The 25981-nt window shown below is 42.4% G+C and overlaps 1 long non-coding RNA gene across 1 annotated transcript; it reads left to right on the forward strand.

The window, feature by feature from the left end:
* The first annotated feature begins 20658 nt into the window (after positions 1-20658).
* Positions 20659-25853, forward strand: LOC132646354 (uncharacterized). The gene is made up of 4 exons (XR_009584546.1): positions 20659-20966; positions 21705-21809; positions 22153-22179; positions 24834-25853. It is a non-coding gene; the product is annotated as an uncharacterized LOC132646354 (long non-coding RNA).
* Positions 25854-25981: the final 128 nt, after the last annotated feature.

Below are 25981 nucleotides of genomic sequence, written 5' to 3' on the forward strand. Positions count from 1 at the left end.
TTTATGTAAAGCTTACCCACATCAGATACTTTTCAGAGGTACCCAATTTCGTAAGATAGAGGTACATATTCTTATATGTGCAGGCACACCTCTATGCATATGGAAGACTGAGGTGTTATCCCTCAAGATATATCCAACTCGTTTTCTGAGACAGAATCTCTCATTGGCCTGGAATTTGTTAAATAGACTAGGCCAACTGACCAACAAACCTAAAGATCCAACTGTCTCAGACACCCTAGTGCTGAGATATTTTTTTTACATGGGTGCTAAGGGTTGAACTTTAGCCCTTATGCCCTTATAGGCTTAATACCTTACCACAGCTTCATTTCTGCAGCATTGTCTTATCTTTTGGCATTGCTATATGAATCTACAGAGTATCAGGCCACAATCATACCTATGCTAATATGTATGAGGCTGTGGGTCCTAGTTAGACATGCCTACTTAAGCCATCTCTACTTGATTTCTAATACTCAATACAGTACTGATGAAATGCAAATGGGCTCCCCCCACAGTGTGTGTGTGTGTGTGTGTGTGTGTGTGTGTGTGAAATGTGAATGCATGTGGGTGCCCATGGAGGCCATAAGAGGGCATTATATCCTGTGGAACTGGAGTTACAGTGGTTAGTAGGCACCTTATGTAGATGCTAAGAACCAAACTTATATCCTTTGCAAGAGCAGTATGCATGGAGCCATCTCTCTTGTCCCATAAATAGTTACTGTACTGTTTTGTCCATGAAATAAGTCTTTGCATATTGAGTTTGGATATTATTTTATTTCCAATAGTTGTTTGCATCTATGGATATTAACTGCAGATGTGTATGAAGAAAATGCTTTCAAAATACACCAGCTTTTTTCCAACTAATGTAGGATAGGATGGTATTGAATTACAGTCAAACTGCTGTGTGACTCCTTAAAATTGTAATTGTAATTTTTGACCACTGATAATCTCAGGTGGAAGAAATAGCAGTGAATTTCATGAAACCTAGGTGCACGAGCTATTTGGGAATTTTAGTATGGGTTTCTCACCTTTTGCTTTATTATCATGCAATAGCCTAAGCCATCAGCTTTATACTTACATGTATAAAACTGGATATAAAACATTCCAACCCAGGGAGAGAAAGCCCCATTCATGTGGGACCTGGCATGTCTGTGAGTGTGACAGCTTATTTCAGTGTTGACAGATATCACTGACACCCATTCCTGAAAATAAAGCCAAACCAAGGTTGAGAGTCTCCAACAACTCATATAGCTGGGGCATTTTGTTGGGCACTTTAAGATGTTTGCTGACTCCTACATTCTGGTTCTATGGTTTTTCTAGGAAAGAGACATACAATTAGTTCAGCGATTATTATTTTTTCCTAACAAGACAAAAATAATAAAAAGAGCAACAATATATGATTGAGGCCCTCTCTAGTATCTGAACCTTTCTGATCTATCACACAACTGAGTGGTAGACAGCTGTGAAGAAGGGGGGGTGAGCTTGGAGGCATGAGGCACTGGCGGTAATTGACTAAGTCAGAGCTTGACTCCAAGGCCACAGATCACAGACACCTTAAATAGTCTTTTTCCATCTCACTCTTCATTTTCTTTCCTTTTTCTTTCCTCTCTTCTAATCCTTGTGTCTCTGTCTCCATTTCTCCTTTTCTTCTCTTCCCTTTCTCTCTTCATCTGTCTCTTCCTGTCTCCTTCTCGACCTCCTCCCTTCATCCCTCCCTTTCTTTCCTCCTCTTCTCCCTCCCAAATATTTTTCCTTCCACACCACACTCCCTCCCTTCCCCTCTTTCTTTCTTTTTTTCTTTTCTTTTTTTTTTTTTGGGGGGGGGGGGTGCAGCCCTTTGGACAGTTTCTTAAGTTCTAGTTCATGTAATTCATTTCTCCCTAAACCTTCTGGAGTCAGATTGAGCTCCTCCTTTATCTTGGGATTGAGAATGGTTGAGAATGGGGAAAGGCACAAATTAAAAGAAAGTTTCCAAGTAGAGATACATCACCCTGACCCACCCCTAAAGCCAAGGTTATATCAGTCTTTTAGGGACAGTCCTCTCAGTGCCTGGCTCCTCTTGAAGTCAGTTGGTACTTGGGTCAGTTATGCAGGATTCCCTTAACATGGAGCTTCCCAGGGGTGGTGGAGGTTGTGTTGAGGCTGCTTAGAAGCCCACCTTCCTCCTTCCCTGAAGTGTTGCTTCCAAGCAACACTCAAGCCTCTAGCACACATGAGCCCCTTCCGGAGCTTCCCAAGAAATCTTGAACTCTATTCTAGAGACAAGTAATAAGTTGGCTGTCTCAGATCCTCATCCTGCTCCACTCCTTGAGGTGTGGCAGGTGACTCATGGATCAGTCATGCCACAGCAGAAGGTGGTTTGTATTGTATCTGGCACCAACAGAAAGCCAAGCTCTCCTGCACTGTGTACTATATAGTGCTGCCTGGGGATTCTTTACTCCACGTCAGGTGCCTAGGCAGGCTGCATTGAGTGACAAAATAAAACAAAACAACAACAAAACAACTTGACTATCTCATCTGTGTCTTGGAGAGCAGATATTTACAGAATGACTAAATGAATTCTCACACGGCACTTCACTCCACACATTTTATAGAATATGAAGTCATTGACCCAAAGCAATCAGAACACTAGGGTAGGGGTAATATTTAAATTCAGATTTGAATGAGCCTAAAGGCCAGTTCTCCCTATTACAATGAGACCATGGAATTCACAAGAAATAGAAACAACATTTAAATGTTGTCAAGAAGGAAGTTTTAGAGTGTAATTTGTTGTTCTGTTTAGGTATTTGGTTTTTTGTTTGTTTGTTTTTAAAGGTGGATATTTATGCTAGTTGCTTAGAGGAAATAAAATGGGTCCTCCAGGTAAAATGATCCCTTATGCCTCTTCTACTAGCCATTTTGACAGGTGAGCAAGAAACTCATTTAAAGCCTTGTTTACCAAGCAAATTAGAGATTAAGGAAATCTTTCGGCACTCTTGCTGAAATGCAATCTGTTAGAGGAAAACAGCACAACAAAGGTGTGATCTGGGCTTAAAAGTGTTTAATGTCTTCTTACCAAGACTTAGTGGTTTCCTTTCCAGGAGAGGCAGTGAAGAGAGAGGCTGAGAGAATAGGAGAAATCCTCCTGTAGGTGGACATTTACAAATATGGACAGCAGCTTTTTGGAAATAGCAACTTCTTTGAAGACAAGCTAAGGTAACTTTTGCAAAAATGACATGATGTAGGGGCCAGGGAGATGACCATGGGTAAAGTGCTTGCTGATGCAAAGGCATCAGCCAGCATCCTGAGGGTTTCACATTCTTTCTGGATTTATTAATGAAGAGATTAACCCCTGTCTTTATTTACAACGTTGGAAAAGGAGTGGCTGTTACTTTCAAAAACAACTCATAGAAAACATTTCATGGGGATCATTCCATTTCATCTTCACAGGAACCCAGGAGACTGAGGGGAAAGACAAGGATACCAAGCTTCAGAAGGACAGGTTGACCCACACATCTGGATTCAAACAATCCACACACATCTATGCCATGTGTGAGGTCACAGAATCTCTAGCTGCCTTTTTCCTTCTCCCAGAAATTAGACAGGGCTCCCCACCTCCACGGACAATCTCTTTTCCTGGATGTAGTTGATAGCATGTGCCTTACAGCCCTTACAGAAAGGTTCAGTTAGTACCCTTCCCACAGGCAGCTGTGAACATGCTCAACCTCCCTGATCTCTAGAACAAGAACAGCCTTGAATTATAACTTCACTTTTATCTAATGCTTTTCCTGCCTTGTGACTTCTAGCACATAGGCCAGGCTAGATTACATGGTACAAAGTTTGTCCTTGCTTTCCTCAAAAATTGTAAGCCTCAGAACTCCTTTTGTCCTCTGGAATCAAAGGGAAAGTATACTCTCTTCAATGCCCCAGCTAGTGTGGTTGCCATTGCTCATGATGTGATATCTCTCCTGATATTCTGGGAACTGAAGGGTCTGTCTCTCTTCAGGATCTCCTATGATTCTGTACATAGCAGCTAGTCTCCTAATACTAGTTCAGCCCAAGACCTCAGTCAAGCTGCCTATGATAAGCCTGTAACTCCCTTTATAAAGCTCACAAGAAAGGTAATTTCTTCTCAGCTTCTTTCTACATGCAGGTATTAACTTCTAACAGTATAGTGGTTGCAATGAACTCCCAGATCCACAGAATACAAACTTTTCCATGTTAGGTAAAGTTGATATACCCTTCTTCAAAATTTTTTCAAACTTCCCTTGCCTGTAACTTAGTAAGAATCTTCCTTTCTTGTGTGTGGGGTATAGCTCAGTGGAGAAAAAACTCTTCTAATAATCCAGAGGCCCCAGGTCTGATCCTCAGCACTCCCTGAAAATGTGGTAGTGGAAACACACAAGCCTGTGATGTTATACCTTCCACTTCAGAAGTAGAAACTGGAAGATTAGTACTTCAGGCTCCTGCTTGCCCTCAGCCAGCTAGAGGCCCACCTGGGTGGGTTGCCTAAAATCCTGTCTCTGAACAAAACAAAAACTTTCATTTTTTGTTTCTGGGTCAGAAACAAAATTGTGAAGAAAAAAAAAAAGAAAGAAAGAAAGAGAGAGAGAGAGAAAGAAAGAAAGAAAGAAAGAAAGATAGAAACTCAGTGCAACAGAGGCCTAGAAGGACTTGTTCAAGGTCACATAGTGTTTCACAGCAAGAATAATCTTGAACCTAGCTGGTGGCTGGGTCCCTGCTCAGAAGCTCACTGCAGCATTGGCTTTCTAGAGTGCTCTTTTTCTTTATAAAATATTTTAAATTATGTGTATGTATGTGTTTATGTGTGCATATGTGTACATGTGTGCAGGTGTCCTTAGAAGCTGGAGGCATCAGAACCCCTGGAACTGAAGTACCATCTCTCTAGATCTGTAGAATATTTTTACAAATACATACCTGATCCCCAGGATCCCTGGCTTCCCACTAGAACCCAGCTGCCCAGCTGCAGAGACCTCTTTCTCTGTACAAAATCTGTAATCACAAAAGGCTGAGTGAGAACCCTGTGGTTTTTGGCAAAATGGTCTTTCCCTTGAACTTTGATATCAGCAGCTACTGAAAGATGAAGTCAGGAATGAAGTGCCTTTAATCCTAGCACTAGAGAAGTTGAGGCTAGAAGACTGTGAATTTAAGATCAGCCTAGACTATGTAATATAACTAGACTGCATCTCAGAAAAATATAGGCCCCATGAATGGTACCTATCTCTTAAGATGATGGCATGGTATCAAGTTGGTCAATGCATGAACAGCACTTAGCATGGTACCCGGGCCACACAGTAAGTGCCAGCAAGCCTCATTCCATGCCACTCCTCTCCTCTAGTATCCATAGCCCTGTCTCTGGGACCAAAATCTTTCTGGATTAGCAGTGTGTTAGACACCAATAATGCTGGAATGAACAGCCAGGATCTTTACTCACTTGGAGCTCACACGATCACTTAGTTAGGCTTTCTATTGCTGTTATAGAGACCAAAAGCATCTTAGAGAGAAGATTTATTTCATCCTACACTTCAGGTAACAGCCTATTACTGAGTGAAGTCAAGGCAGGAACTCAAGGCAGGACCCTGGAGGTAAGAACGGATTGCAGTGGCCATGGAGGAATGCAGCTTACTAGCTTGCCATCCATGACTTGCTCAGCCTTTATTATACCACACTGGACCAACTGCCTGCCTAGAGATGTACAATGAGCTAGGTCCTCCCATATCAACCATCAATCAAGAAAATCCCCATAGGCTTGGTATGAAAACTTTCTCAGTTGACTTTTTTTAAAACCAAATTACTATAGCTATGTCAAGCTGGCATAAAATTGGCCAGCATGTAGGCCAATGGAGAAGGTGACAGTGAATCCAATACATAAATCCACACTACTGTGTTAATAAGCTTTGTCAAGGAATTGGAAATGTAGCTTGGTCCTAGGTTCCTTAATCAGATAAGTAAGTAGTAAGTAAGTAAATAAATAAATAAATAAATAATAAAATAAATAAATAAATAAATAAATAGAATAATCAGGGTTGAGGAGAGGAGCCTGTGGGTAAGAACAGTTGTTTAATTTGTGTGTGTATAGTATATGCACATGCAAATGTACGTGTGTGTGTGTGTGTGTGTGTGTGTGTATACATGCATGGAAGCCAGACATTTGATACTGAGTGTCTTTCTCAATTGCCTTCTACCTCATTTTATGAGACAGGGTCTTTCACTTAACTGGGAGTCCACCAATTTGATGACTGGCTGGTCATCAAACCCCAGAAATCCTCCTGTCTCTGACTCCCCAGTGCTAGGATTATGGGTGTTTGCTACAATGCCTGGCTTTTTACATGGGTGTTGTGAATCTGAACTCAGGCCCTGATATTTGTATAGCAAACACTTTACCAACTGAGCCATCTCACCAGCCCTGGTATCATCAGCATCATCATTATCATCATCATCACCATCATCATCATCTGTGGAGCACATGGACTGTGCCACCAGAGGAACTGGCATGGGACTGTACAGAGTGTTCAAACCCTGGAAATCTCAAACTTGAAATTTAAAAATCTCATCCTGAGATGGCAGGAGTAGGGCAAGCTCACTCCTTGTTTCCATGCCTGCCTCTGAGTAGGTAACACGGAGGCCCCCAAGGTGGTCCAGTAGTCATGGTAGCTAGCACCTACATGCAAACAGAGCATCACCAACATCTTAGCCACAGTAAATTAAATTCATTTACCCCAGAAACCCTTCCCCACTGCCCAAGGTTCATATAACAGTGTGCACTCTGGAATAAGCTGTTACACACACACACACACACACACATACACACTTCAGCTGTTTCACCAATAAAGGTACTCATAAGCTGTTTCACTGACTATCATCTCAGAGTAGCTGACTTATCCTCAGGTAAAGTCTTTTCCCACTGGCACCCCCAGCTGGACTAGAATCCTGCAGAGCCCACCTGTTCTAGACTCTGCTTCTTTCTTCTCCACTCGATGTTCAGTGATGTCCAGGGTCTCCAGAGAAAAGTGAAAGATAAAAACAAAATCATCATCATCATCATCATCATTATCATCATCATCATCATCATCATCATCATCTCAGTGAGGGTTATCAACCCTGGCTAGGCAGGTATTCCATCATGGAACTGTATCTGAGACCCTACTGTGGCTACTGGAAGCAGGAAACTCAAGTCAGTGCTGTTGGATGTGCAGCTTGAGAACTTTCCTCTGGGACATCTATTTGGAGCAGCTGCACTTACATTGCTGTATTGGTAAAATATTCTTATGGAATGTACCCTTGTTCATTCAAATGCTGATTTCTCTACCCCATTATCTGGTTTCAATCCAGACATTGTATTGTGATGCTTATTTTAAGCATCATCTGTCTCAAGTTTGTGTAAACTTGACACCAGTTTTCTCTATATTGTCAGTTAAACATCCAGCCAGTGCTGTGTGATGGAGAGAATAGGGTGGGACATCCTGGTCTGGAGGGGAGGAGAAGGAAGTGAGAGGAAAGGGAGGAGAGCTGAGAATCAGCAGGAGGGGACTTCAAACCATGAGGGGATGAACCAGACCTAAGATATATATGACTAAAAGCAAGTATAATGGGTGAAATCTGAATGGGAGGATAGTATGCAGGCTTGAAGGTTTAGGATGGAGTAACTAATACCCAGCATTGTGCTTTAGGTTAATTAGGCTCTGTGTGATGATTTGGGTATACAGCTGGTTTAGGAATAACTGCTGCTTAACTAAAAGATAAGTCAATAGTAAATATTAATAACCCACAACACTGCAGAAAAGTATCTCAGGAAGAGTCAGTATGAAGTGAAGCTAAGGGTCTGTATTAATTATTCTCTTGCCACTGTTATTGTGGTGGTTTGACTAGGAATAGCCCTCAAAGACTTGTATGTTTGAAAACTTGGACCATAGGAAGTGGCAATGTTAGGAGGCATGGCCTTGTTGGACTAGGTGTAGCCTTGTTGGAGGAAGTGTGTCACTGTAAGGGCAGGCTTTGAGGTCTCCTATGCTTAACCTGCACCCAGTGTGGCACATAATCACCATCTGCTGACTGTGGATCAAGATGTAGAACTCTCAGCTCCTTTTCCAGTGCCATGTCATGGCATGACTCCATGCTTTCCATCATGATAGTAATGGACTAAACCTCTGAAACTATAAGCCAGGTACAAATTAAATGTTTTCCTTTATAAGAGTTGCTATGATCATGGTGTCTCTTCACAGCAATAGAATCCTAACTAAGACCATTATCAGATGCCTAACAAAGCAATTTTAAAAAGGAAAGATTGATTTGGATTTGTGGTTTGAGGGGATTCAGACCATTATGATGGAAACAGCATGGCAACAAGCAGGTGGTTCCATGGTCTTGTGAGTAAGTAGTTACATAAGTTGGCAGTCAGAAAACAGAAACAAGCAAGGAGTCAGAAAGAGCTGTAAGTTTACACTTCAGGACTCACCCACAGTGATCTACTTCCTTCAACTAGGCTAGGTGCCAGATCCTAAAGATTCTATAGCCTCCCAGAACAGTGCCTGCCACCAGCTGGGAGCTAAGTTTTCAAACAGAGCCTATAAGGAACATTTTAAATTACACTACACAGATTTATTTAAATGGCAGAGTGGCTCATGCCTGTAATCCCAGCACTCAGGAGCCAGAGGCAGGAGGATAACAAATTTCATATCAGCCGGAGTTATACAGAGAGTTTCTGACCAGCCTTAGCTACATGGTAAAATGCTGTCTCAAAACAAAAACAATGGGCTGGAGAGATAGATGTTGCAGTGGTAAAGAGCACTGATAGAGTGTTTACCTAGCTTGTGTGAGAATCTAACTTTAAGGGAAATGAGGAGAAAGAAGGAAGGGAAAAAGGGGGGGGGAAGGAAGGAAAGAGATTTGGGAGATGGCTCAGTAGCTAAGAGCATTTTTGCATGAAGACTTTGAATGCCCATTAGCAATGTAAAAATATGGGTAAGGCTCTAGGTCCCTATAACCCCTGCACTGGTGGATGGAAACAGATCTCTGGGTCTCTCTGGCCAGCCAGAATAACTAACCCAAATAGGAAGCTTTATATTCAATGAGATTTATCTCAAGGCAATATGGTGAATGATAGAAGACACTTGTTTGGTTGGTTTTGGGTTTTCAGGACAGGCTTTCTCTGTGTAATCCTAGCTGTCCTAAAACTCGTTCTATAGACTAGGCTCACCTTGAACTCAGAGATTCGCCTGCCTCTGCCTCCTGAGTTCTGGGACATGTGCCACTACCACCTGGCTGGTAGAAGACACATGTGTATACAGGTATGTGCATGAAGTGTCTGTACCACACACATAACCTATGCCCACACATAGAAAAGAGAGAAAGGAGTACACTTTGAAACAAATGTGAGCCCCTTAAAAGACACTCCCACTGAGGTGTATCAACAATATCCATATATGCGATTTTGGTGGCTTTTAAAGTTCCCTTGTTCAGAGGATGTCATCTCTACGCAGGTTGACAAGAGTAATGGAAAGTGTTTGGTGAAGCTTTTTGTTTTCAGTTTCCTCTAGAGAGTGAGATGACAATACCTTTTATGAGGGGCAGGTGTTCAGGTTTGCATATACAAAAGGAACCCTGATAAGATAAAAACACAGGTCAAAGGGCCCATGGTAAACTTCTCACTCTGTAAGTTTACTGTGAGCAAGGAGTGCTCTACAATGTTCCCTGAGCCAGGGATGCAGGAGCTGTGATAACAGATGTGTCCACTAGGGCTGGGTTTCCCAGTATCTGTTGATCCCTGCATTGTATTGTCTCTGGTTGTGATTTTTCTGTGCTGGTCTTCATTTGCTGTAAAGAGAGAATTCCTTGAGGAGGGGTGGTAGCTTCATTTAACTCAAAAAGATGCCTTGAACTCCACCCTGGATTTTTTTTTTTTTTTAGCCTGAGTTCTTGGTATAGAACTCAGGCCATCAGGCTTGTGTGGCAAGAGCTTTTACTCTCTAAGCCATCTCAGCAGACCATTTGTTTGCTTGTTTCTTTTGGTGCTTGGGATTGAGTTGTGGATGTTTTAGTTTATGATATGTAAACATGTTTTTGTTAAAATTGGGGTTAAAGTTGGGGGTTTTAGTTTGTTCATATGTGTTAAATGTCTCATGCAGAATGTAGTCTTTGCCAGGTGGAATTAGTTGATTTTTGAGGACTTTGAGGGGTATAATTGTGACAGCCCAGAGGAAAAGGTGCGACTGCTTAGAGGAGGAGTGCTTGCTGCTGATTCCTCCTGCTGCTGCATTTGCTGTTTGCTGATTTGCTGGTTACATGGACTTCTAGATTTCTGGATGACTGATATTGGTATTGCCCCCAAAAGAATCCTATGGCCCTACCCAGTGGAAAGTAGCAGAGAGAACTCTGCTCCCTGTCTCCACTAACCTTCTTTCCCTCCTACCCGGTGTTGAGAAGAGTTGGAAGTGTAAGACTTAGGGGAGTCGAATGTTACTGGGGAAAGCCCATGAGTAAGGCACCAGAATCGATGCAAACGGCAAGAGGTTTATTGAAACCAGAGTGCATTGGGGCCGCTCTGCATCCAAGCAGGAGATGCCCCGAGGAACAAAGACTTTAGGTCTTTAAAGGAAACAAACAAACAAACAAAACAAAATAAAAAAACCACAATCAGGGAGTTACATGCCTTGGCATTACAGAATTGGGTAAAAGATCTATAGGGAAGTTGACTTTTAAAATAATTGGTATACTTTAGGTGCCAAGACTGGTTGGTCCTGGCCAGGCCATCTGGAGGATATCTGATCATGAGCAATGCCTGAAATGTCCTGGGGAAGGGGAGTGATTAGCACATCTTGTGGTTTTTCTTGGAACTATTTCTGAGTCTGTTCTTCCTTGTAGGGTGGGGACCATTACACCCTTATGCTTTCTGGAAAAATACTGAGTGAACTTAGCCTAACCTGGAGCCTAGAGATTCAAAATGGAATTTATGAGGTTAGTCTGACTCCTTCAGAAGGGAGGTAGAAGCATTTAATAACCCTAATAAAAGTAGGCTTGTTAAAAAAATCAAGGTCAACAATCTACGGACTTGAGCTGTGTCTGTCTCTGTCCCAAAGTGATATGCTTCACTATGACATTTTATTTATTTGTTTATTATTTATGAGAAATGGTCTCCCTCTACAGCCTGAACTAGCTTTGTATTTACTTGTAGACCAGGCTACAAGTAAATAATAATAATAAATAATAATAAGATAAAAAGATAATAAGATAATCCTCCTGCTTCTGCCTCTCCACCACTATACCCCCAGCTCACAATATTTCCATACATGCACAGAATTTGATAGTATTTGATTATATTCTTCATTCACACACTACATTATCCTTTAAAAATATTTTTAAATTTATGTGTATTTCTTTTCTTTTTTTTTCTTCTTTCTTTCTTTCTTTCTTTCTTTCTTTCTTTCTTTCTTTCTTTCTTTCTTTCTTTCTTTCTTTCTTTGGGACAGGGTTTCTCTGTGTAGCCTTGGCTGTCCTGGACTCATTTTGTTGATCAGACTGGTCTTGGACCCACAGAGATCCAACTGCCTCTGCCTCTCTGAGTGCTGGAATTACGGGCATGTACCACCACACCTGGTTTATGTGGGTGCTGAAAACCAAGGTCAGTCACTCTGCAAGTGACTTAAGAAAGTTCTTTTAAGGTACAACATTACCCTTTCTAGTCTTTCCCTCTTTTCTTCTGCTGATACCTCTCCTGTCTCCACACACCACTGATCTTCTATTTTCATGTCTTATGTAGTTTTTAAAACTGGATTTTACATAGAAGACAAAACATGCAGCAAATTTGTCTTTCCAGGTATGGCTTATTTTAATCAGTGTGATGCACTCTAGTTTTATCTCTTTTGTTGAAGACAGAACTGTATGATTTTTTAAAAGATTTATTTAATTATTATATATACAGTGTTCTGTCTACATGTGTGCCTATACTCCAGAAGAGAACACCAGATCTCATTATAGATGGTTGTGGGTCACCATATAGTTGCTGGGAATTGAACTCAGGACCTCAGGAAGAGCAGCCAGTGTTCTTAACCTCTGAACTACCTCTCCAGCCCAAGTGGTGGAGTTTGATTGGTATGATGTCCTCAAGGTTCATCCCTGTGATAGCATAGCATGGTCAGTATCCCCCTTTTGTGTGTAGTGGAGAAGGTTCCATTGCTCCTAGATGCTACTTTTTTTTTTTTTCCATTTACCACCTATAGTCATGGTTGGCTTCCCTTTTTGGCTCTGGGGAAATACGCTGATGTAGCATGATGTAGCATGTGTATGTGTCTTCCCATACTCACGTCTGAACATGTTTCTATAATTGGGATTGCTGAGTCATTTCCACATTGGTTTTTCTTCAAAGGATTATGGGAGATCATGGCTTGATGCTTTCTTGCTTTCATAGGCTCCCTCTAGAAGGGGCTCAGGCTGTGGTGGGAGATGGGGGAACAGAAAGGCTTGAAAGAAGGCAGATTTGGGGGTTCAAGTGGAAGATATCAGAGGCTTGAGGTATGAATCTTGCAGTCTGGCTTAGGAGGCTATAGAGAGCAAAGAAAGGAACAGTGATTATAAGTATGGAAAAGTACTATAGAAGACACAAATAGAGAGAGCATTCACTATGATTATAGAAAAACAAAACAATTCTCTGTCTTCTTTCTCCCTCTTCCTTCTCTTTCTTATTTCTGCTATTTTCTTCCTCCTCTTTCTTATTTCTTTTTTTTTTCTTTTCCTGCTCATTCTCTCTTTCCCTTTCCTTGTCTTCTTCACTTCAGACCCTCTACCTCTTTCTTTTTTCATCTCTATAGGGTCTCACTGTATATCCCAGGCTGGCCTGAAACCCACACCCCTGTTAGTATTTATTTTAAAATGATGCCACAACAGATATTATATGGAAGAGATTCATCGGGTAGAGGTGGAGAGATAGAGAGGAAAAGGAAAGACAGAGATATGGTGCATAGCCCCCAGGAAAGAAAGGGAGGTGGAGAGAGCAGGAGAGGAGAGTAAGAGAGAGGCAAAGTGGTGGGTTGGTCCTTTTATAGCTTGTGCATGCACAGCTGAACCGCGTCTGACACACACATGGTGGGCCACACATGATGGCATCATAGGTTACTAGGCAACCCAGAAGCAGGCTGCCTATATGCTACCCCTCCCTGCTCCACCTCTGCATCCCAAGTGCTGAGATGAGATGAGGCTCCAAACCCTACTCAGCTTCAGGGCGTTGAGCTAGGCACTCTCTTCCAGAGCTTCCCTAGGGCAGTAGTGGCAGTGGTGATGCAGAGTATTATTGTATATGGCCTTTTATAAACTGTTATGGGATTAATATTAGACTCTTGGTGGGTTTTCTAACCCAGCTAGTTCCCAAATAATAGAAACAGAGATCTCTTGGTTTTATAAAAGCTTTAAAGCACAATAACTGGGCAGGTATCAACTCTTTAAGCTATTTTGATGTTTTCCAGCTGCACACTCCAAGTTACTTGCTGTAAAAGTCCCTGCCTGTTTCACATCTATTTCATCAGTCTGTCCTCATTGTCATGTGCTCATGTACTTACTGCCCACAGTGACTTCCTCCTCTCTGGCTTCCTCTCCTGTTATATCATCTGCTTCCTCTCTCCTCCCACTCCTGGCCTCTCAGACCCTAAGCCCAGGAACCTAAGCTCCACCTACCTCTTTCTGCCTAGGCATAGGCTTCCCTTCAACAACTTTATTAACCAATCAACTTTAAATTAGGTAAAGCAAGGTTTATACAACAAAGACAGGCATAGGTGAAAATGTGTTTTTCTGGCCAGCAATTAGCATTAGAATATGTAGCACCAAACCAACCTCCAACAATAAACTCCTCAGCCAAATGTGGGCAACTTACCAACTCCTCTTAGCTTCTGTTTCCTCACCTGTAAGCATCCTCACAGATTACTGTGCAAGCCAGAAGTACATGGGGTAATGCAAAGCATAGCATCCCAGTAAACATTAGCTACACTGTTGTTTATTCTCTATTCCTCATGATGCTTCAGACAGAAAGAACTGCCTAGTGTTATAATAATGATTAGACCAGGAAACATATCTGGTATAAAAAAGTTTATTTGGGGGAAAGATAGGGGAGAGGAATTAGGGCCTCCGGGAAGAGGAGCAGAGGCAGATGATTGGACACGTAGACAGGCAGACAGACAGGGACAGAGCAAGACCAACAGAGAGAGACTGAGAGAGCTGGGGAAGTGGGCGAGGTCCTTTTTATCACACATCTGATGTTGGTGGTGGCCTGGTGATGAGATGACATAGGCATGTTGCTAGGCCCATAAAGGCAGACTGGTGGGATTGCCTGTGAACTAACGCCTAGAACAGCTTGAATAGACTCCTCAGTGAGCAGCCTGTGGGCTGTTTTTTTTGCTATGTCCTCATTCTCAGACTCCCTCTCCTTACTATTTCTCTGTGCCAGTGTCCCATTTGTTTCTTATCTGGTCCCATTGTGCTTGGTAACAATAAAGTCTTTTTTTTACTCTTCTAATGGAAACTTTAACCTTTTTGATTTTAATTTTTTTTGTTAAAATATCGTATTTACTATTATTATAATTTGTGTATGATGTCTGTGAGTGTGCAGGTACAGAGTGTCATAACTATGTTGCTAGAATCAGAGATCATAGCATTCTGTTTTATAGGACACAGTTTAGAGCAGATGATAAAAACAGAGTAACTCGGATATGCTGGCCCTCAAGCTTGTCAGAAATCTGAATTAGGCATTTTAACATGTGTAAGCTTATTGTGACAGGAAGTCCCGCAATCCTGGCAGTAGGTCCCCCAAGGTCTCCGAGAAGATTTGGGCACAACGACAGATGAATGCTACTCTGGATTGTGGTATGCTAACCACTGGGCAATATTGCCTCAACTGGCCCACTGCTAAGGCCCAGCCAAAACTGTGGACACCTGGAGTCAATGTTTCACGTTGCTAAGGGCCAGGTGAGGCCATTCTCTCGTTTCTTTCTCCACAGAAACAGTCTCTCATCTTATGTGCCTGGCAGAACTGCGTCTGTTCAGGATGCTGAAACACAGGAGCCAGGGACACTGCCTAGGTAATGGGCTAACTAGTCATCCCTGTCATTTTGATTGGCACATGGATTGGTATTTATTTAGCTTATAATTTATCCTTCTCAGGTCTCTGAACACCTTGACGGCTATGCTAAGCTTACGGTAGCTTTGCAGCTAGAGAAAAGACAATTAGATCGACTGTTAGCTCATTGATCAGCTCATTAGCTAGAACCACAGAGTACTAGATACCTTATTTAGAAAAAAAGACAGGTTTGCCTTGCTCACAGGACTCATGTCTTAAGATAAATAAGTGGAGCTTATATAGGGTCTGAGAATATAGGAGTTTAGGTTGTAAAAATCTAGAGTGTTATTATTTAGTTTAAAAAAATGTTTCAGGGTTGATAAATTCATTCGATTGGAGAGTCGAAGTAGTTTTTTTGAGATATAATTATAAGTTATAAAGAGAAATATTTTAAAGCAGATTAAAAATGGGAAATATTTTAAATTTCTCCCCCCTTTGCTACTGTTGTGCTTATGTTATAAAATTTTAAAAGTTCAGAGTTTCGGCATTGATCAATAGAGTTCTGATAAGTTGATGGAGCAATAACTACTTATTATTCAGTCACCAGGTTAAGATTTTAATTTCCTTTGTTGGCTTCTGAAGATAGACTAAAGGTGCTTCTCGTTATTTTAAAAACATCTGTTTAATGTGTGTATCTGACCCAAAAGTCATAGCTTTTAGTATGGTATTCTTAATATCTGCCATTTCTGGGGTAGATTTTGACACAGAAATATCCTAAACCTATTCCTTCTAGTTGCTTTGTTAAGGAAAGTCCAAGCATCCGGGGTTTAGCACTAAAAGCCAGTAATGTATTTCTGCCTAACTTTCCAGTGTAAACATAAAAGTAAAAGTGAAAACTAAAAGTATATGCTGAGTGTATAAAAATGGCCAAGCTTCATTCGTGACTAATTACAAACAGCTATGCCCACAAAAAAAAAAAAAAATGTTACTGTGGACACACTTAGGTTGTGTATAAAGGTTATAAAACAAACAGCTAACTGATACTCATTCAGTGGGATGCAGTTTTACCTGTTCCTCTCAAAATGTTTGATTTGCTGATATGTTACTTTTCTGAGTATTTAAAATTATGTATATTTCCTTTTGTGTACTAAAATTTCATATGAGTTTCAGGGATGTGACCTGGATCTGGCATAGCTCAAAAGGATTGCAGATGAGATTTTCCCTGATCTTTCCCATTTAATAGACAAATTTTAACTCCTGTCTCCAGTCTGAATTTGTCTCAGCAGATCTTCACCTGTTTAACTCTGTCCGGGATCAGCTGTGGACTGTAAGCTGAGATCTGGACTTCCTGGAAACTGACATGATTGCTCCCTGCCTCTTCGGGTGGATCAACGAACCAGATGCTTGGGACTTCCCCATTGCCCAGCCTTTGACTGGCATTTCAGCCTTCCTAGCCCCTGATGCCTACGGTCCAACGGTCAGCTCGAAGAAGCTCCAGAAGATGGATCTACGCCCAAATCCCCCCTAGCAGGCTGAAATGCTAAGTCAAAAGGGGCTCCCTGGCATTAGCTATTGTCTTGGACATCTGCTTAGCTGAAATGGACACTAATATTGCAGCAACTGGGCTAAAAGCCTAGAGAGATCCTGTAATCTCCTTGGCTTACTACCCCTATATCCACCCTGAAGGAACCCCAGATCCCATTATAAAAAATAAATCTATAAGATACAAGGTGTCATATCTGGAAGACCCAAGATTGGGTCTTCAAATGATCATAGGAAAGGGGGAAATGAGAGACCAAAAGATAAGCAGCGATTGTTAACACTATGTAGAGTAGGCGCGGTATAGCAGTAAGTTCCCTGAGGGGATAGCTACCTCGCTGCATTCTTTCCTGGTTCTGGGTGGGTACGTGACTCGGCTCACAATCTGCCTTCCCGCCTTCCCTGTTCTGGGTACATGACTTAACTACGGCTTTGTTCAAACCACCCAATCAGACCCCTGTAACTATGCTTCTCGCTTCTGTAACCGCGCCTCCTGCTCCCGAGCCCTATAAAAACCCGTCACCCCAACCGAGAGGCGCGCAAGTCCTCCGATAGGCTTGGTCGCCCCGGGTACCCGTGTATCAAAATAAACCTCTTGTGGCTTGCATCCGAAGGCTGGTCTCGCTGTTCCTTGGGAAGCGGGGTCTCCCCGTCTAGATAGGCTCCTGGGAGTCTTTCAATGTGTAGAGGTCAGAGGTCAGAAATCATTTTTCTCCTTTTACTGTGGCTCCCAGGGATTGAATTCAGTTCATCAGTCTTGCTAGCAAGGGCTTTGACTCAGTGAGCCATCTTGCTGGCACTTTTTCTCTTCCAAGTGGTCTGCCCCTGCTCTATATTTCAAGTCCTCTTTTCACTATTTTTAGAGGAAGTCTCAGTTGTCCAGGCCTGCCTTGAACTTACTCTGTAGCCCATGCTGCCCTTATACATACTTGTGATCATTCTGCCTTGGCCTCCAAGGGTCCTGGATGAGAGGTCTGGGTGCTTTCTGGCTTTGTGTTAAAGCATTTCTCTTCTGATTCAAAGAATTTCTGAGCTTAAAGAGGACTCCTTTTCCCCTGAAGAAGTCAGGACCATTTTTTAGGAGGAACCAAAAGGCTTGGGCAAATAAATAACAAAACCATTTGGGATCTACCTATTGCTGTGTAGCCATGACTCAGCATTAAATGGACTGCTAGAGATCATGGAAGGAACTGCAGCTTTTGAACTTCCTAACAAGGTCACACAGCTAATTAGACTCTTGCCTAATTCTAAGCCTGCTGGGCTTAATAAAGGACAGGTGCTAAGAAGTTCCCCTACTGATTTCAGCCACACTGAAACTGGGAACACAAGGGGCATTTGGAGACAAAGGCAGGCATGTGTAGCTTACAGGCAGAAAGCTTCCTTAAGGTTAAGAACCTTGGGTTCCTTCCTGGAGGCGTAAGTTACCTCAACTCCTGCTTCATTTGCATACCTCCAAGCTGTTAGGCATTCTCTTTTCTTCTTCTTCTTCTTCTTCTTCTTCTTCTTCTTCTTCTTCTTCTTCTTCTTCTTCTTCTTCTTCTTCTTCTTCTTCTTCTTCTTCTTTTTAGATTTTTTTATTACTTAGATAGCAATCTGTTTGCATGTGTGCCTGCATACCAGAAGAAGGCACCAGATCTCACTATAGATGGTTATGAGCTGTCATGTGGTTGCTGGGAATTGAACTCAATACCTTTGGTTCAACAGCCTATGTTCTTAACCTCTGAGCCATCTCTCCAGGCCCCCTGTTAGGCATTTTCTTTAGGACACCCTTTATTTGTGGGTATTATTGTTAATTTCAGGACTAAACCAATAGGACTAACTTATCTTGGACTCTCAGCTTCCAAAACTATGAGCCAAACAAACCCTCACCCCCACACATACTTTTGTGTTCATATGTATTGTGTATACAAGTTTTGCCCATGCATGTGGAAGCCAGAAATCATCTTCAGGTGTCTTCTGCAATGATATTGTCCCAGTACCATTGGTTCTCCTCCTGCCTGGGGGCTGCTGGGAAGTCGGGAGGGGCAGGAGAACTATAGAGGGTTCACACACCCCAGGAACAGCTGATGGCTAGTTCAACTTTAATTCTAGAGAACCTACTCCCCTAGAGTGGGGGCAGGGACTCCCAGAATAGGTATACATAATTGGATGGAACTGAGCACTTCAAGGATGCTTGATTTGAATTATACAGCACACTCCTATCATAAGAATAGACTGTCAGTACCTAATTAACATACAGGTGCAGGAAGGGGAGAGCTAGCAGGGAGCTGTGTCAGAGGCCATATATCAAGTGTGGTTAGGGGAGTCTGAGTCTAAAGACACTCTCCAAATGAAGTCAGGCAGAGAGCATGGGACCCCACCAAGAGGAAAGAGTTCTTTTAGTGCAGAGCTCATAATGGCTATCTGGTCCAGCAAGAACTGCAACCTGAACAAGCAGGGTACCTCCAACACAGTACTTTTAGATTTAATTTTAATTATATATATGTTTGCTTGGGGGATAATGTGCATGTGAGCTCAGGTCCCTCAGAAGCCAGAAGAGCTGGAGTTACAGGTTGAAAGCCGCCTATTGTTGGTGATGGGAACCAAACTGTGGTAAGAGCCACATTCATGGTAAGAACAGCACTTGCTCTTTACTGCTTAGCCCTCCCCGCACAGTATTACCACCTTATTTTTGAGACAGTGTCTCTCACTGAAACTGGAGCTTACCAGTTCAGCTAGACTCCTAGACAGCAAGCTCCAAGAATCCTCCTGTCTGCACTAACTGCAGTTCTTGTCTTTTTACATGGGTGTTGGGATCCAAACTCAGATTTTCATGCCTGTAACACAAGCACTTTACCAAATGGGCTGTTTCCCCAGCCCTACCCCTTTTCATTCATTTATTTACTTATATTTATTTTTGGTTTTTTGAGACAGGGTTTCTCTGTGTAGCCTTGACTGTCCTGGACATGTGCTTGATTCATGAGGCCCCCAAAAGACCACCAGGAGTCAAGTCCGTTGCAAAACACATGAGGATCTTTTTATTACAAGCTATAGCTTGGGCTCATACCCTCACTGCCAGAGCAGTTGAGAGCAAAAAGCCTCCAGCTCAGGTTAGTTGGTTGATTTAAAGAGCCTGGTCCCTTCCAGCACGCCCAAAGCAGGGGAATTCTTGCCTGGCAAGTGTCTATTGGTTGAAACACAAAAGAGGATGTTGCACTTTGAAATGATCGGATATAGCAAGGCCCCCAAACCATTAATGGTCTGGCTTCTCTTGTTTCGCTGTCCTAGGGGAGGGGAGATCCTGGCCAGTTTCCTAGCAACTGTATCTCTAGTGAGCAGTAAAAGAGTGCAGTAAGGCTGGTTCTTCCCTGCAGGTGGCTGGACATGTCTCCACTTGTCTGGCCTTTGTTCAGGCTTATGCTTTAAATTTTAATTCAATAACCCAAAAAAACTAATTTTTAATTCTTTGGTCTCTCAGCCTCCCTTTGTAGATGAGGCTGGAACTCACAGAGTTCTGCTGCTTCTGCCTTCCTAAGTGTTAGTATTACAGGTGTGTGCCACTGAGCCTTGTTCCCATCCCTTTTCTTTTTGCACTACCCAGTTATAATAATCTGATTCCAGACATGGTAACACAAGCCTTTAATCCCAGAATTTGAGAGGAAGAGGCAGATGAATCTCAATGAGTTCCTGGCCAGCTTGGGGTATATAATGAGATTTACCTTAATGAGAACAATGACACAAAGAGGTAGCAGTCTTTTACAGAGGTAACTGTATTTAGTAAGCTTTCCCACAAACTCCTATAATTGCACTACATCTCATTAATACATTTCTTATTTTAGTGGTAAGGATGAGAGAATCTTTTTGTTTCTACAAAAGATACTTAATCTGATAAGGGCCCCATTTCCTGAATCTCTTTGTACCCATTAAAATTGTGAGTGTTAGTATTTTGGAACACAAGCTGCTTCTGGTTGCCCAGCAACCTATCATGTGTCGTCAGCCAGCCAGGTGACCACACCTGGAGGGTGAGGTTACCTTCCGACTTAAAGGGCCCACCCCGACACGTGGTCCCTCTCTTGCCCCTCCTCTCTCTCTCTCTCTCACTCACTCTCACTCACTCTCACTTTCTTCTGCCTCGTCTCTCGGCGATCCCCTATTCCCTTCCCCTAATAAACCTCCCACGTGGAACCGATCTCGTAGTGTGATTTGTGAACCTGCTGTGTAATCTTCACAGGTGTACGTTTCCTAACATTGGTGAATTTTGGCCGGGATTAGGTCCCCTCCAGTGGACACACCGAGCGGGGAATGCCGGCACCCTGCCGGGGCTTCTGGAGACCTATTTTTCTCCAAATCCGCCCGAGATCTCCACTTTCCGGCTACCAGATTGCTACAGAGGCATCCAACACTGGCTGGATTGGTGAGTTTCCCTTTTGGTCAGCATAAAAGTTTCTCTGGGCAAGGGAACCGTTGAGAGTCCGGCATCTCCCCACTGCTCTTTGAGGCGGGGGAACCCCCAACCACGGTCTTTACTGACTACGGTTGATCCCTATTGCTAGACCCCATCTTTATTAGGGCCTCAGTTTCCCCTGGGAGAGCTTTCTACACGTGGTTCCTCTCTCTACCTGCTCTTGCAGAAAGCCCTAGCTAGGCAGAACCGTGTCCTCTTGGCATCTGTGCCCGGTCGCTGGCCACAATCTGACGAGATATTGGATCAGAAGGACCCCTCTTGTTAGAGGCTCGCCTTTTTCTGGGACGCCATTAAAGGCCACGTCTCTCTCGTCTCCTGATGGGGAACGCCCATATGCCGTTTATCACCTCAGCTTCTCCACTGGGATGTCTTCTAAAAAATTTTAAGACTTTGCGTTTACAACCCCAGTTAAAAACTTCCAAACTCATATGCCTCTGTAATAAAACTTGGCCTACATACTCTTTAGGTAAGGGTCCAAATTGGCTGATTAACGGCATGTTAAATTCCAGTATTTTACGGGATCTTCTTAACCATTGTCAGCAAACTGGTAAATGGAAGGAGATTCCTTATATTCAGACTTTCTTTCTCCTTTGCTCTAAACCTCTTCTCTGTTCCTCCTGTTCTCCTACTCAACTCCTCCTAACCATAAAACCTCAAATCTGAGGAGTTCTGCCTTTGACCCAGCAGATAAAGTTCCACCCCGCCCGCCAGCTGCACCGCCGCCGCTGCCGTTAGTCCCAGCAGCCGATAGAGTGGAGACACATAGTGCAAAAATCGAAGTTTCAGAACTTGGTAGGGAGTTTTTCGAAATTTAAAATTCCCGAGGGATCCCTGGCGTGGCCATCTTGGCTTTGGGAAAAAATGGGCGGGACCTTGGTTTCATCAGAGGCTTCCACGTGGCTGGTGCCATCTTGGATTCGGGCAAAGAGGCCCCGCCTCCCGTGCACCGTTCCAAGCGCTCCCCCCCCCCCCCGCCCCTTTTCCCAAGCGGCTTCTTCTATTTCCAAGCTCTCTCTTCCTGATTTCTATACTCCACTCTTATATTTTCAAATGCTTTATATAATCTACATAATTTTCTCATTGGGTTTACATTTATAAGTCTTAACCATAATTAACTGTTTATTTTGTCTTTTAGGCCAACACTAAGCCTCATTTCAAGTTGGTATGGATTTTTATAAAAATTCAAAGTTACATTTTACTATTTTATGATTTAATCCCGCTTCAAAATAAATTTTATATAATAATAAAATTTCAAAGTTACAAATATCTGTTCAAATTGAGTTGGTTTAAAATATAAGACTATTAAATTGCTTTATACTGTTCTGCTTAGGGGTTCATTGTTACAAACTGTTTATCAATATTTTAAATTAAGATTTATTAATTTTAGAAGTATTCATTTATATTAAAACTGGGTCAATTTACTGTATCTCTGCTATCAAAAGGTTAATATAAGCTTGGTCTTGTTCTCTTAAAATTATGTTATTAATCTGTAGTATAGCCTTAGATTATTACAAGGGTCTCTCAATTACATTCAGTCCTCTGATTAGTGCTAAATGCACAGCTTTTTACTGTTCAATTTTAATGTAAGTGGTAGCCTCTCTATAAACTATATCTGATGTAAGTTGCTAGCCTCTCTATAAACTATATCTGATTAAAAGGTTTACTTTGATTTTAGTTCAAAAAGATCAGATTTAAAGTTATGCTAACAACTACAGTTGGTTAAGATGTTGAGCTATACCTAGTGTCTTTGTTTAGGTTTTTTAAGGTTAAACCTAGGACGGGTAACTATAAAGTTGCCTTTATAAATCTACTTAAAATATGGTTCTAGATAGCATTCTGTTTTATAGAACACAGTTGGGAGTAGATGATAAAGACAGACAAAGTAACTCAGATATGCTGGCCCTCAAGCTTGTCAGAGATCTGATGAACATGGTCTCACTGCAATTTTTAATAAACAGCTGAGGATGGTCATTGACTCACCATATAGGAGTTGGTAAAAAGTGCGTCATCCCGAAGGCTCTAAGACCTAGCTGTGTTCCCACAAGAGGTTTGCATAGCCAAAAAGTCCATTCTGCCAGGTGACATTTTGAAATGCAGCCAAAGTGGATGCTAATCCTGCTGCTGCAACATGCCAAAGCTGGCTGCTGGCAAACTGGCCTCTGGAAGTCAAAATGCTCCCAAGAAGGCTTGTCCTCTGTGCCCAGCCATGGAGGTTCAACCAGCACAAGAGTACAGACACTTCCAGCCTTCTAGCTTATTGGCCTGGCGGATGACAGGTGGCTCCTCGACTTAGCAACCTCCACAGCTCTCGCACAGGTCTGTTTTTTACCTCAGAATGAGGTCCCATGGACATATTGCCAACTTCTGTGTTGGGAGACTTCAGGTGCCTTCCCAGTTCTCTATATGCAAGAGACCAGGCCTTAAGCCTAAGCACTAGAGCTGCTATTTTCAGGCTTAGACACAGTTCAGACTCAAAAAACAGGCCTAAATAAAACCTTTTACCATCCCTTTAGCCAAAGGACAATAAATGTTCATAGCAGTTTCAACTATGTCTCATGCTAAATAACTAAATACAAAGGTCCCTCTCAAAAAACATTTGAGAGATGTCTTAAGGTTAATAAATACAAGTTATACATATTTGAGAGTCTTAAAAATGTGTCTTAAGGTTGGTAATGCAATTTATAAATATTTAAGGGTTCTAAAAAATGTTTTAAGGTTGATAAATGCAAATTATAAAGGTTACAAGGTCTACAGTGATTTAAGGTATCTTAAATAAATAAAAAGGCTTAATACTTCCTCCTGTTGTTATGCTACTGTTGTATTGACTGTCCAGAGTTTTGACCTTTATTAATAGGGCTCTAATTTATTAATCTAACTCTGATACAAAAATATTCCACTATACCACTCTTCCACTATTATGGTCCTAAGCTCAAGATTGCAAGCCTCCATAATGTGTATGTTTATACTAAAGGTTAAGATCAAGTGAGTTTCCCTTTTACTTCATAAAAGGCTTTTGCCTTTTCAGAGTTCACCTTAAAAAGTACGTATGCCGTTAACACATATGTATGTCTACTGCCTTTTTCTCAATGAACAGTACAATTGTGATACTAACGTCTAAAGTTTTATCTCCTTCTTAAAACTTAAAAGTAATTCTTGTAAGCTGCATAAAGTCCACCTAAATCTACCTCTCAGAACAACTAGACTCCAGACAAGTACTGCACTTATTGCCTATCTCAAAAGGTGGGACTCCTCCCCTTTCCCTTGTTTTGGGACTTCCTTTCCTGGCTACCAGACTGCTGTTTACTTCATGCAACCACTGGCTAGATTGGTGAGTTCACTCCATTTTCTCAGCATACACGCCTCTCTTGGTAGGGGAAGCTTGACCACAGAGCTCTGGCAACTTCCCACTGTCTTTTGAGATGGAGGGACCCCCCCTCAGCCATAGCCTTAATTGTCTAGGTTTGACCCTCTATGCTGACTTTCATTTTAGGGCCACACTCTCTACTTCTCTGCCCCCAATGGGAGACACCCAGACGCCCGTCCCTTCAGACAGGCTGGAGAATTTCAGGTTTCTACACCTAGTGCCAGCTGGCACTAGGGCCTCTAAGTTTACATGCTTCTGTAACCAAACCTCAACTCAATGACAGATCGAAAACAAATCCTTCTTTAAATATTGCCAGTGACTGGGTAAATAAAGGTCCCTCCAGGTAGACAGAGGTTCCCATGTAAAAGCCTCATCGATCCAAACCTTTCAATGTATACCTACAGGATTTTCTCTATACTCAACTTTATCTTTTGCCTATATATGTGTTTCAGTGTCCTGCCAGACACAGATGTTTCCTATAGCCACAACAGCACCAAAGCAACTACAGGTGTTCAACTCTGACCTCACACAGTTCCAACAAGCCGGACCTGCACCTTCCCTCCCAGCCATGGGTGTTCTCACAGACCTGGGAAAGCATCAAAGCAGTCTATTCTTCCTGGACTTGGCCAACATTTCAGCCTTTTGACCTCCCTACTGTGCCCCCAGTGTCAGCAGGAAGTAGCCAGAAGAGACCATTATTCACTTGTTAACAAAGGGCTGAAGTGGTGTGCTTCAGGACCAGGACAAGTGGCTCCAGGTTCTCCCAGTGTTCCCCAGTCCCTACCTGCTGCTGCCCTGCATTGCTGGCAACTCTCTATTGACAACCCTCTACCCTAAATTTTCCAGGGCAGAGGCTTCCCTTACTCTTGACCTTGCAATCTGACCATTTTGTTTTGACCATTCTTGCATGACAACCAAGAGCTGCTTCCAATGAGCCTAAACTTACATACTTTAACTTACCTTATAAAAGGCAGCCCAAGCTCCCTATTTTTAATTATAGAGAAAGGGAGGAATGTTAGTATTTTGGAACACAAGCTGCTTCTGGGTTGCCCAGCAACCTATCATGTGTTGTCAGCCAGCCAGGTGACCACACCTGGAGGGCATGGTTACCTTCCGACTTAAAGGGCCCACCCCAACACGTGGTCTCTTGCCCCCTCTCTCTCTTACTTCCCCCTTCTTTCTTTCTCTCTCTCTCTCTCTTTCCCCTCGTCTCTTTGCAACCCCCCTTCCCCTAATAAACCTTCCATATGGAACCGATCTCTTGGTGTGATTTGTGAACCCGTTGTGTAATCCTCACAGGCGCATTTTTCCTAATATTGGCATGTTTCCTAACAGTGAGATCTAGTTCCCACCAATGGGATCAGATAGAATCACTAGCTAAATCAGGCCATTTTGGTAAGCATAGCCTTGTTTGTACCCTTCTTGCCAAAAGAAACCTTGCTGAATTATTTTTGCTTTGACCATGCATTCTAGTTTCCCAGACAAATCCTAATTGACTAATTGATGCAAGCTTGGTGCTAATTAACAAAAAAAGGTAGCCATGTATGTATTCGTAGGTAATATTGCTAGTGCAGATTCTTGGAGAGAATACATACCAGCA

The sequence above is a fragment of the Meriones unguiculatus genome, chromosome 11 (assembly GCF_030254825.1).
Source record: "Meriones unguiculatus strain TT.TT164.6M chromosome 11, Bangor_MerUng_6.1, whole genome shotgun sequence".
Taxonomy (NCBI): domain Eukaryota; kingdom Metazoa; phylum Chordata; class Mammalia; order Rodentia; family Muridae; genus Meriones; species Meriones unguiculatus.